The sequence below is a fragment of the Cydia strobilella genome, chromosome 10, assembly GCF_947568885.1.
Source record: "Cydia strobilella chromosome 10, ilCydStro3.1, whole genome shotgun sequence".
Classification (NCBI taxonomy): domain Eukaryota; kingdom Metazoa; phylum Arthropoda; class Insecta; order Lepidoptera; family Tortricidae; genus Cydia; species Cydia strobilella.
Window position 1 is genome coordinate 12,571,753 of NC_086050.1, and position 10,250 is coordinate 12,582,002.

Sequence of the window (10,250 nt, forward strand, 5' to 3'; positions counted from 1 at the left end):
GAAGTTAAACGCGGTAGCCCTCATTCTGATAATCACTAATATGTACTAAACTAGAAGTTTATTACTATGGCAACACTTGCAAACAAACTAGAAGTTCATTACTAATATGGCAACACTTACGCTACGAATAGAAAGAATATAAGAATAGAATATATTTTTTTGCTTGAATACGTAACAATCAGATCTTATAAAATAGATAGTATTCAGTCGACACAACATCAACATGCAAAATATTTACAAAATGGTACATTAAGGTACATTTACTAATTACTAACATGCAATTATTAAAACAATATCATAATAAACCAATGTCAATGAAATTAAATTGAAAAAAATGAGAGAATTATGGTACATTAGTCAAAAATAAAATAAAATAAATTACATATGTCAAATAAAAATCGGCCTGCAAACAGATCTTGCTTAAAGTCCGCTTCAGACTACGCGGCATCGCGATTCGCGCACGAGTGTGGACTGTGGAGGGAGCTTAAGATAAGCTAGAGTGGCTAGAACCGAAAATGCTTCTTTAGTTTAGTAGACATTTGTGATTTTCAAAATTATCCCGTTTTCGAAGAAGACACCATACAGAAGAATACAATACACCTTATTAATTGGAAGTAGAAGTTCTTATTACTTGGATTGATACATTGCTAACTATACAGGGCCTACCGCGAACCACGTTCGACGTATTGCCTCCACGTCACACTTACGTACAAATTTACAAGTGCGACAGAGAGGCAACACGTCGAACGCGGTTCGCGGTAGACCCTCAGAGTACAATTAATTCAGTCGATTGACCAAATAAATACCGCAATGTAACGAAACTCGCATGGGGTTGAGTCTCCGGCAAGCTCGGCCGAATAGCTCCTTTTTATACAAACGTAGTTCCGCTCTCATTTTAAAACTACGTGTTGGATTGTAATGAAACTTTGCACATACAATAATTTATAAAACAAACGAAATAGAGCAAAAACAAGTTTTGTATGAAAAACTTAAATTCGCTGTATTTTATAAACTATGATATCTGAAGCTACATAAACTAATTACAGATATAGATATACCTTATCCTATTGTAAGTACAAAATTTCAGATTAATCTAGCTAGCCGTCCTAAAATGAGAGCGGAACTACGTTTGTATAGAGAACCGAGCTACCCGGGCCAGTGCTATGTAAGCTATTGGAATACTCTGGAATGTAGTAAATAACGGTAAACGTGTCTGTTTTAATGTCTAAACCAGGGTGCCTAATTGAATGTTAATTAAATTGAGAACAGCGCAGATTAGGAAACTTTAGAGCATGTAATTCATAGTTGTAGGTGAAGCGTATATCTTAACGCTTTCCCAGTTACAGCGCTGGGTGTAACGCAGCGTACTACGTAGGCGAACAACACGCGAACGCGAAGCGAAGCGATGCGGCGCGGGGTGAATCAATCCTTTGATACTTATAGAAGTGTCCTACGTGGGCGATCTCGTTGCGAACGCGAACGCCGTGGGCCCGCTTCGCTAAACGTGATCTATTACACTGACTTTTGTGACTTTTTAGAGTGGGTTTGGAAGCTCTCTGAAACTTGAAGGGTTTCATACATCTTACTAGTAGAGAAGTAAGTGCAGTGAGTAAGCACTTTTGTCTAAGGCGATGCCGATTGGCACGGTTGTTCCTTGGATCGTACTAAGCTTAAATGGCTTTTCAGCTTAAAGCCCTTTCTTTTCTTTCTAAAACATTGAATTACTTCAATATACTTACACAAGCGGCTAAAGTATCCGTTTGGGTCCAACTTTTTAGGCTTTTGGCCGGGGACAAAACGGAATACATTATCTTATTTTTGTACAAAGAACAAAGGATTATACTAGTTTATAGTGCTACAGTGTATTGAAAAACCGGCCAAGTGCGAGTCGGACTCGCACACGAAGGGTTCCGTACCATTATCTATAAAAACGGTCACCCATCCAAGTACTGACCCCGCCCGACGTTGCTTAACTTCGGTCAAAAATCAAGTTTGTTGTATGGGAGCCCCACTTAAATCTCTATTTTATTCTGTTTTTAGTATTTGTTGTTATAGCGGCAACCGAAATACATCATCTGTGAAAATTTCAGCTGTCTAGCTATCACAGATCATGAGATACAGCCTGGTGACAGACGGACAGCGAAGTCTTAGTAATAGGGTCCCGTTTTTACCCTTTGGGTACGGAACCCTAAAAATAACGATAGCAAGAAACCCCACTGCTTATTTTTTGTTATTTACTAACGTAGTCCGAACTAGCTTTGAGGGCAAATCCACCACTGATTGGTTCTTCGTGTTGGCTGGTGGAATTAATTAAGTGATGATGATGATGATTTTGAATGATACATTTGGTAACGTTCATTTGGATTTGATTTGTAACGTTTTGCAGCAAAGCAAGCAAGCAAAGTTTGTTTAATGTTTAACCCTCGGGCCTTGAAACCATACTTACTTTACTCTTTGCTTGAAACCCTCACACCGCTTCCACTCAAGATTCCACTCTTCGAACATGTCGCACCGCTTTTGGTTCAATTTTGGTATCTTTCGCTTGCTCGTGCATCAGTATTAACACGAGGAGTTAAACAACAACATTACCCCCTAGTGAACCAAATAACTATTTTCTTGCAGCTGCCTTTAACTGTGCAAAAAAAAATTGCCTCGAATTAATTCGGACCCCTTTACATCTACCCGGCCTGTTGCTCAATGTCTAGAATTAATTAAATAAACAATACCTAGGAAACTAACCGTAAATCATTCAAAATTGTTAATACTTAGGAAGTTAAAATTACTAACCTTTCAAAACACGGGAGTGCAGTCAAGAGGGATGCTTTCATTAAGCGTTTATTGGTTCTGGGAAAATAATTACCGTCAACCGGGGTGAATAGGGACAGTTTTAAACTTTGAGAGAGATTTTAAAGGAATTTTTCATCGGTGGCCACAAATGTTAAGTTAACTTACTTTTAAATGAAGTTTTAGAGCTCATATCAATCATTCGTTGACATACTCAATTTTAAACTGCAACTTTGACAACGACTCACAACTTTCATGCTATTCCAGACTTTCTATTACCAAAACAATATAATCTACTATATTATTTTATTTTAAATTATCAGGTAAGTATCATTCCCGGTTCTTGTCCCTATTGCCCCCGCCGTCCCTATTCACCCCATTTGACGGTACCGTTTCTTCACTTATAAGATCAAATCAAATTATTCGTTCCAATGAATCAATGTTCGAACGAAGAGGGCCCTTAGGTAAGGTCGAGTTTATTTTTGTATTATGCTTCGAGCCCAGGCGTATAAAACCAGGAAGGGAGCTAATTAGAACTTTAAAAATCCTTTAATTTAACGGACCGGAGATCATAAGAAATCCTCAATTCAAGTCTCATTGCCGTCATATTTCTAAAAATTCTGCTTAAGGAAAAAATACAAAAGGATGACGTTAATAGGGTGGAAATTTTATCGTTATAAATGTTATAATATTGTGCCCTATAAAGGGTTTTTTTTTATACTACATCGGTGGCAAACATGCATACGACCCACCTGATGTTGAGCAGTCTCCGTAGTCTTTGTACGCCTGCAACTCCAGAGCCGAGCACAGTTGCCGACCCTAACACCGCACCCTCGTTGAGCTCTCTGGCAACCTTACTCACCGGCAGGAACAGAACACTATGCTGAATAGTCTAGTGTTATTTGGCTGTGGTTTTCAGTAAGGTAAGGTACTAATACCCCAGTTGGGCTCTGCTCTAGATGTGGAATGACATCCGCTGTGCTGTACCCTCTCACACAAAGCGAGATGACATTGCCCATATCTCTCTTACCACATCTTAATGAATTATATTTTTTAAGATTTCGTTTTTGTCGCTAAAATGACATCTAATAAAGTAGGTATTTGCACCTGAAAGCGATTTTAAGACTTATCATTATGAACTAAGTCAATTAACTTTCTAGTCAGCGCTATGGGAAATGACGTCGCTACGCAGTTGCGCCAACGTTGCGTCGAGCCGCAGCCATAGAGTTGACTAGACGGCGACGCTCGGGAGACTGTGTGGGGTGTCTCTGTCTCTAACGAATAGGTATCATGTATCTTGGTAACCTGTACATAATAGCGACTTCAATATCTATAGCAACTGTGTATACTGAGAATGCGTCTTCCTGGATCGACCACGATACAATAATAAGATTTGTTCATTGCACAAAAACATTACGACACAAAATTTCATAACTAAGCCTTTTTTTTATATGATAGCAAACGTACAGACGAGCCGCCTGATGGGAAGCGGTCATCGTCGCCCATGGACATAAGCAACATCACAGGAGCCACTTAAGCGTTGCCGACCCTTGAGAACCCTAAATACCCGCTTCTTGAAGAATCCCATGTCGCAGTCGTAGTGCAAACTAAAGGAAATACCTCAGGAGGCAACTCATTCCACGTTCTGTACGTACTGAAAATTTTGGTAACTTAAAGCTCCTATATGGCACAGATTAAGATAAAATGCCACTGAACCGCACCTTTAAAATATGACATCAGTTTGAGTAATAGGCGTAATCGATCAAATCTTATAACCGCGTCGTTGTCAGGCTGGAGGGCCTACTCGGTGGAGTACTAATCAAGAGTCAAGACGACATTCGTTTATCGACGAACGACAATCAAAAAGTCATTATGTATTGGGATGTCAATGACGTGAAAACAAACGAGAAGTGACGTGATCAAAGGACGTGATCCTTAAAAACGTATGACTCAAAACAAAAACCCTGGCAACACTGGTAGATAGTACGGTTGTCTAGGTCTATTCTGTGATTTCTGTGCCCCCTTACCCTTACGGTACTAAATAAATAACTAGAGTCAGACCAAAGTCAGACCAAGACAAGCCTGCAACGATTTTGATAGCACACGCAGTGCGTTATTTTAAACGTCAAACTTCTATGAAATTATGACGTATAAATAACACGCACCGCGTGTGCTATCAAAATCGTTGCAGATACACCTCGGTCTAACTCTATGCACACTAGTTACGAACTATGGCCAAATTGCGGTGTGCTGGCAAGCAGAGAACGGCCCAAGTTTGCTTACTCGTTACAACTTTATATTAAAAAAACTTATCACATTCACTAAATCAATGCTTATTAACCTACTTATATTATTTTCATGGCTAGCCTAGCTAGACCTGTGTTGCAAACACTGCTTACTATACTTATATAGTAGGGTGTTGAATATGGGTCGCGGGTATGTTCATGCAATTTTTCCATCCAGGTAAATTACCAATCTACTCGGTATTTACCCTTATCTACCCAAACGGACGGGTAGATTCATTTCTTATTGCACATGTGGATTTGTGTTATAGTGGAGATATATACCAAATTGGTGGTTGTAATTATTGTGTTCAATTAGAATATAAACGGTTCAGTGAAATCTGCAGTTGTTATTAAAGAGTTTTTCATATATAATTTTCATAAATAATTAAATAATGCTTATAAGAGTACTTTTTTTTTAATTTGAGTAGATTATTGTTGGTGGCGCTACTGCGCCAAATTCCTTTTCGGCATAACCCTTTTACATAAAAACTCTGGCCACGGAGACAGGACACTGACATATTTGACAGAGTGACAACGGACTTCACTTGAAAACTAATCTTCTCTAGAAGAACTACCGCTAATTACATATCAATGTATACCTATTATATTGATTCCGCATATTGAATTGCAATTGTAGCCCGCTAAAGTTGATATATACTATCGCTCCCGCCGCATACCGCAAGAATATTGAACATCCGCTTAAGAAGATTAAGTTTTGGAATGATAAACGAGGACTACGGACTAACGGGGTAAGTCACCTGCGAGTACAAAATTTCTATCTAAATTGAACTTTGGAACACCGCAGTATCGGCATTAGCTCCCGTGATTATTCAGTTCGTTCCTCAAAATTCTAAGTCTTTTACGACAATCTTCATTAATCGTACTTATATTTAAGTTGATAATGATAATAAACCTTCGAATTTCGGTCGGTAGGGGGGGGTGTGGTTAGGGATTGGGGGAGGGGGGTAAGAGGTAACTTTTTCTAGTAATCTGCCAGTAATATCGAAAAGTGTTGTATGCGCAAACTAAAATAGAAAAAAAATACTATACAAAAAAGGTTATATAAATATTTGTCATAAAACTAACACCCCCTTTGTGTGCCAAACCCCAACTGATATGGCTGAAGAAAACTTAATAACAATAATTATACTTTTTTGATACCAAGCAAACTGAAGAAACCGTATTCAGAAGATTTAGATTAATGTTTTTTTCAGAGTTGGCGGGGAAATAAGGCGTAAGGTTTTGGCACAATACAATGGAAGGGCTCAACTTTCTACTTATATGATTGATGGAGTAGCACAATGAAAAGTTTAGTAGCATCTTGATGACTGGTTGTGTAGTGTGTATCCTGTGTATTGTCATTATTTGAGAGTGCGCGTGTATGAGTCCTTGGCTGGACCAGCATAAGTTGACATCGAAAAAATGAGTGAAAAAAAATGATGATGAAAAATAAGTAAATGGATAATAAGTATAAGTACATACTTAGGACACAGTTAAGAAGATACACTGCGGCCGATTGTCCATACAAACGTTAGTTCTCATTTTCGTCTCTGGATATTGACATTATGGAATAGTTATTTGTGCAACAAGAGAGGAAAGTTGGTTTTTCTTGCGAGTGTTGATTTTGAGTCCCGAAAAACCGAAAAATTCTATAATTGATTCTAAGTTAAAATCTTGAGCGTAGCGAGGGACTCAAAAACACGAGATGTAAAATAACTTTGCTCTCTGTTGCACATATAATTTTTCACCTCAGTAGTGAGAACATATTAAAGGTTAAAATGTATTTCTTATTTGTAATAGACCCCGAAGTATTATGTGGCAGTTCATGGTCTTCACTAAATTAAAAAGCTACTTTGTTTCACTCCCCGGAGTGAGGAAAGTCGCACTTTCGTCACTCCAGAACTCACTATATCTATAATCTGTTGATCTGTAGACTTGTCTGTTCCTGACGGTGAGCACGCGCGGTAAGTATAGTTGGTCAAACCAAATTGGCAGTAAGTAAGAACAAAAAAAAAACTATGCTCAACCTTTTTTTTGGGTGCTATAGTACTAGTGTAAGACAAAGATAGTATAAGTCTCTCTGTCTATGTTTGAAATGAGACAGTCCTTTGACAAACAATAAGTATAAGCTCCTGTGATGTGACATTAATCATAGACATAGACCATAGTATAGTAGTTATAGACATGAAACCGAGCGACCAGGGGTAAGAGAAAGACATATTCATGTATTGACAGGTTAATGTATGGCAGCATAATCCTTTTTCTCTTTCACTCTTATAAATTTCGGTATTTCGCCATCGCCTCCTACCTATGCTGCCATAACCCGACCATGAAAAAGAACCCGGTCGGTGATAAGGACAAAGCATGGCATTATTTTCTCTTTCCTCTTATAGGAATCGCAATAAGACTATCTTTCTCTATTAAAGAGTATATTCATGCATACTTTCCTGTCAACACCTAGTCACCTACTTAAGTATAAAGGCATGCATGTGACATCGTTGAGTTAAACGTCCATTAGTTGCGATGTCCGCATACCGCCCCATGTGAGCGGTACGTTTGTTTGCCATCATAAAATTATAAAATAAGTTTACACGAATGATCAACTTTATCGGCAAGTAACTGGAATGAGTTGTGAGCCATTCATATTCTGTTACCAAGAAGCTTCCTCATTTGTCACCCTGCAGCGATATAAGCCAAGTCGACGTCGTCGAATCATTTGAAGAAAGATCTGTGGAAATATTGTTGCGTTACTGAAAAAAAAAAATTAAAGTGAAAATCACATAACATACGTAGTTCTCTAAGAACAAATTAAATTATTTTCTATGACTACTATTTAAACTATAAACTGAAATAAACATACGTAGTTGTTAGGGCAATGAGTTCAAACTGAATAAATTGATCGATTTACATCTTGGTTCGTGGTAGCTTTTTCATTATTTTGCCAGTCCAACCTGACTCGCTTGCGCTCGTCTCGGATTCAGGGAATAACAGCCCTAATGTAATTATATACAAGAGGCTGGCAATAGTATCCCAAATATTAGCGGGTAACGATCAAATTCGTTACATTGTTACGGGATAATACAGTAAACCTATTGATTGACGGCTACAGAATTTACTTACTTTGATTGATTAATATTGTGTTTCGTTAAAAAAGATAATTGGTCAAACCAAATTGTCAGTAAATAAGAACAAAAAAAAAACTATGCTCATCCTTTTCTTTCCGGTGCTAGTACTAGTGTAAGACAAAGATAGTATGATTCTATATCTATGTTTGAAATGAGACAGTTATACTTTACTGATCATTGGCACGCACTGTCAGTCTTCATAAAGAAAAAATCAATCGCGTACTTATTTTTTTCTCCCCTACCGTAAAAATGTGACGGATTGAACGTTCTAATCGCGACAGCAATGTGGCATTGATAATATTGATATACTCAATTACTCAGCCAACTTTATCATCATAGAAAAAGGCGCGAAATTGAAAATTTATATGGGAAATCGAGCCATTGCACTTACACTTTTCAAATCTGCCGCATTTTTCTACTGACAATTTTGGTAGCTGAGTAATGTCCCGAACGCAATGCAACGCAATGTACCGAAAAAGTTGACGGAGCTGCTGCGAAGATGCTGGCTCATGCTGCACTCGCAATCTGAATACCGATTCACGGTTGCTACGCATAACAGAGACAAAAAGACCCTTTGTGTCGCTTAACTTCAACCTCGGCTAAATCCATTCGCCCCTCAGCAAATATTTACCCTATTACCTTTTCTTAATACTAAAATCGCATAATCTAACAGATGGATTTACCCGAGATTTGGCAGCTGCACAAGTTCGCTGCGATTCGGTTGCGGCTTGCGGGCGGATGCGGGACGTATCTTTAACGTTGGAAGTTTGCTGAATAATGGGTGCAAGGAAACCAATTTCGTAACAAAGCGAGAAGTGGAAAACCAAATTTTCGGTAGGAAAAACGTAAAATTTGAAAAATATATTTTGTATTTCGCGCCTCTTTTTACTGATAAATTGGTTTGCTGGACTATAGATGTAGAGTAAGTATTTTGTGATAAGATGATGGCTATGTCACAAGCTTTCACTTGGATAAAGAACAAAGTAAAATACCGCTCCTAAAAGCATTTTTTTACTGTTATGGCTCTTTTACACGGTGGCCCAGCGCTGGACCAGCGAGATGGCCATGAGATGGTTATGGCTCCTCTACACGATGGCCCATCGCTGGACCAGCGAGATGGACACAGAAATAAATATTAAATCTATGGAGATGGCCATGCGATGGCTGAGAGCACGCACTATGGAATGGGCCACGTGTATGCACAATCGCTGGCCCATTCATTACCTTTGATCTACGGACGAAAAATCGACACCGTGGCCATCCCATCGCCATCCCGCCGCGCGATAAGGCATCCGACAGTTCCGACACCACTACCCTCTCTACATCTTAGTGGGCCAGTGTGATGGCCCATCGTGTAGGGGCGCCATGATCTAGAGCCCGTGACTGACGTGGCATTTTTGTGAATTTGACTACCTCTTCTCTAAACAGTGATATATTTTTATTTGAAATATCTTATCACAATACTTGTGTCACCAGCGGGGGCAGCATGGTTCCATTATTAGAACGTGACAGGCATGGTGACGAGTGATAAAAACGCGACCGTGCTACGGCCGCAGTAGACGAAAAACAGCATGAAACCATACACGATATAGGTACCTATGTAAAAAAAAAAAAACATTGCAGACTAAAAGGTCCATACATGGTTAGCAAACATTACAATCTTATTACTAGTGTTAGTAGCGCATAAAAACTAAAACTAAAAACTAGACGGCGAGTGCATGCAGCCCCTCCCAACGGTTGAGCATGGGGCCATTTTCGCGCTCCATGAACACGCCCAGAATGCTGCTGGGGCTGCCGCGCAGGCGACGCATCAGTGAAGCGCACCTCTTGCGCATTATCGCCGCAAAGCTGTCAACTTGTGCCTCCGCAAACATACCAATCGCGGCAACCCCATCAACACCCGGAACGCGTTATTATATTATAAAAAATTAAAGAGCAAGTTTTTATTGGCTTACATCCAAAAACAATTTTCATTGTTTAAAAACAAGTTTCATTGTTTGTAGTAGCCGATAACCAATAAGTTGTTGATCCAATATTGTTCCAATAAATTATCCAT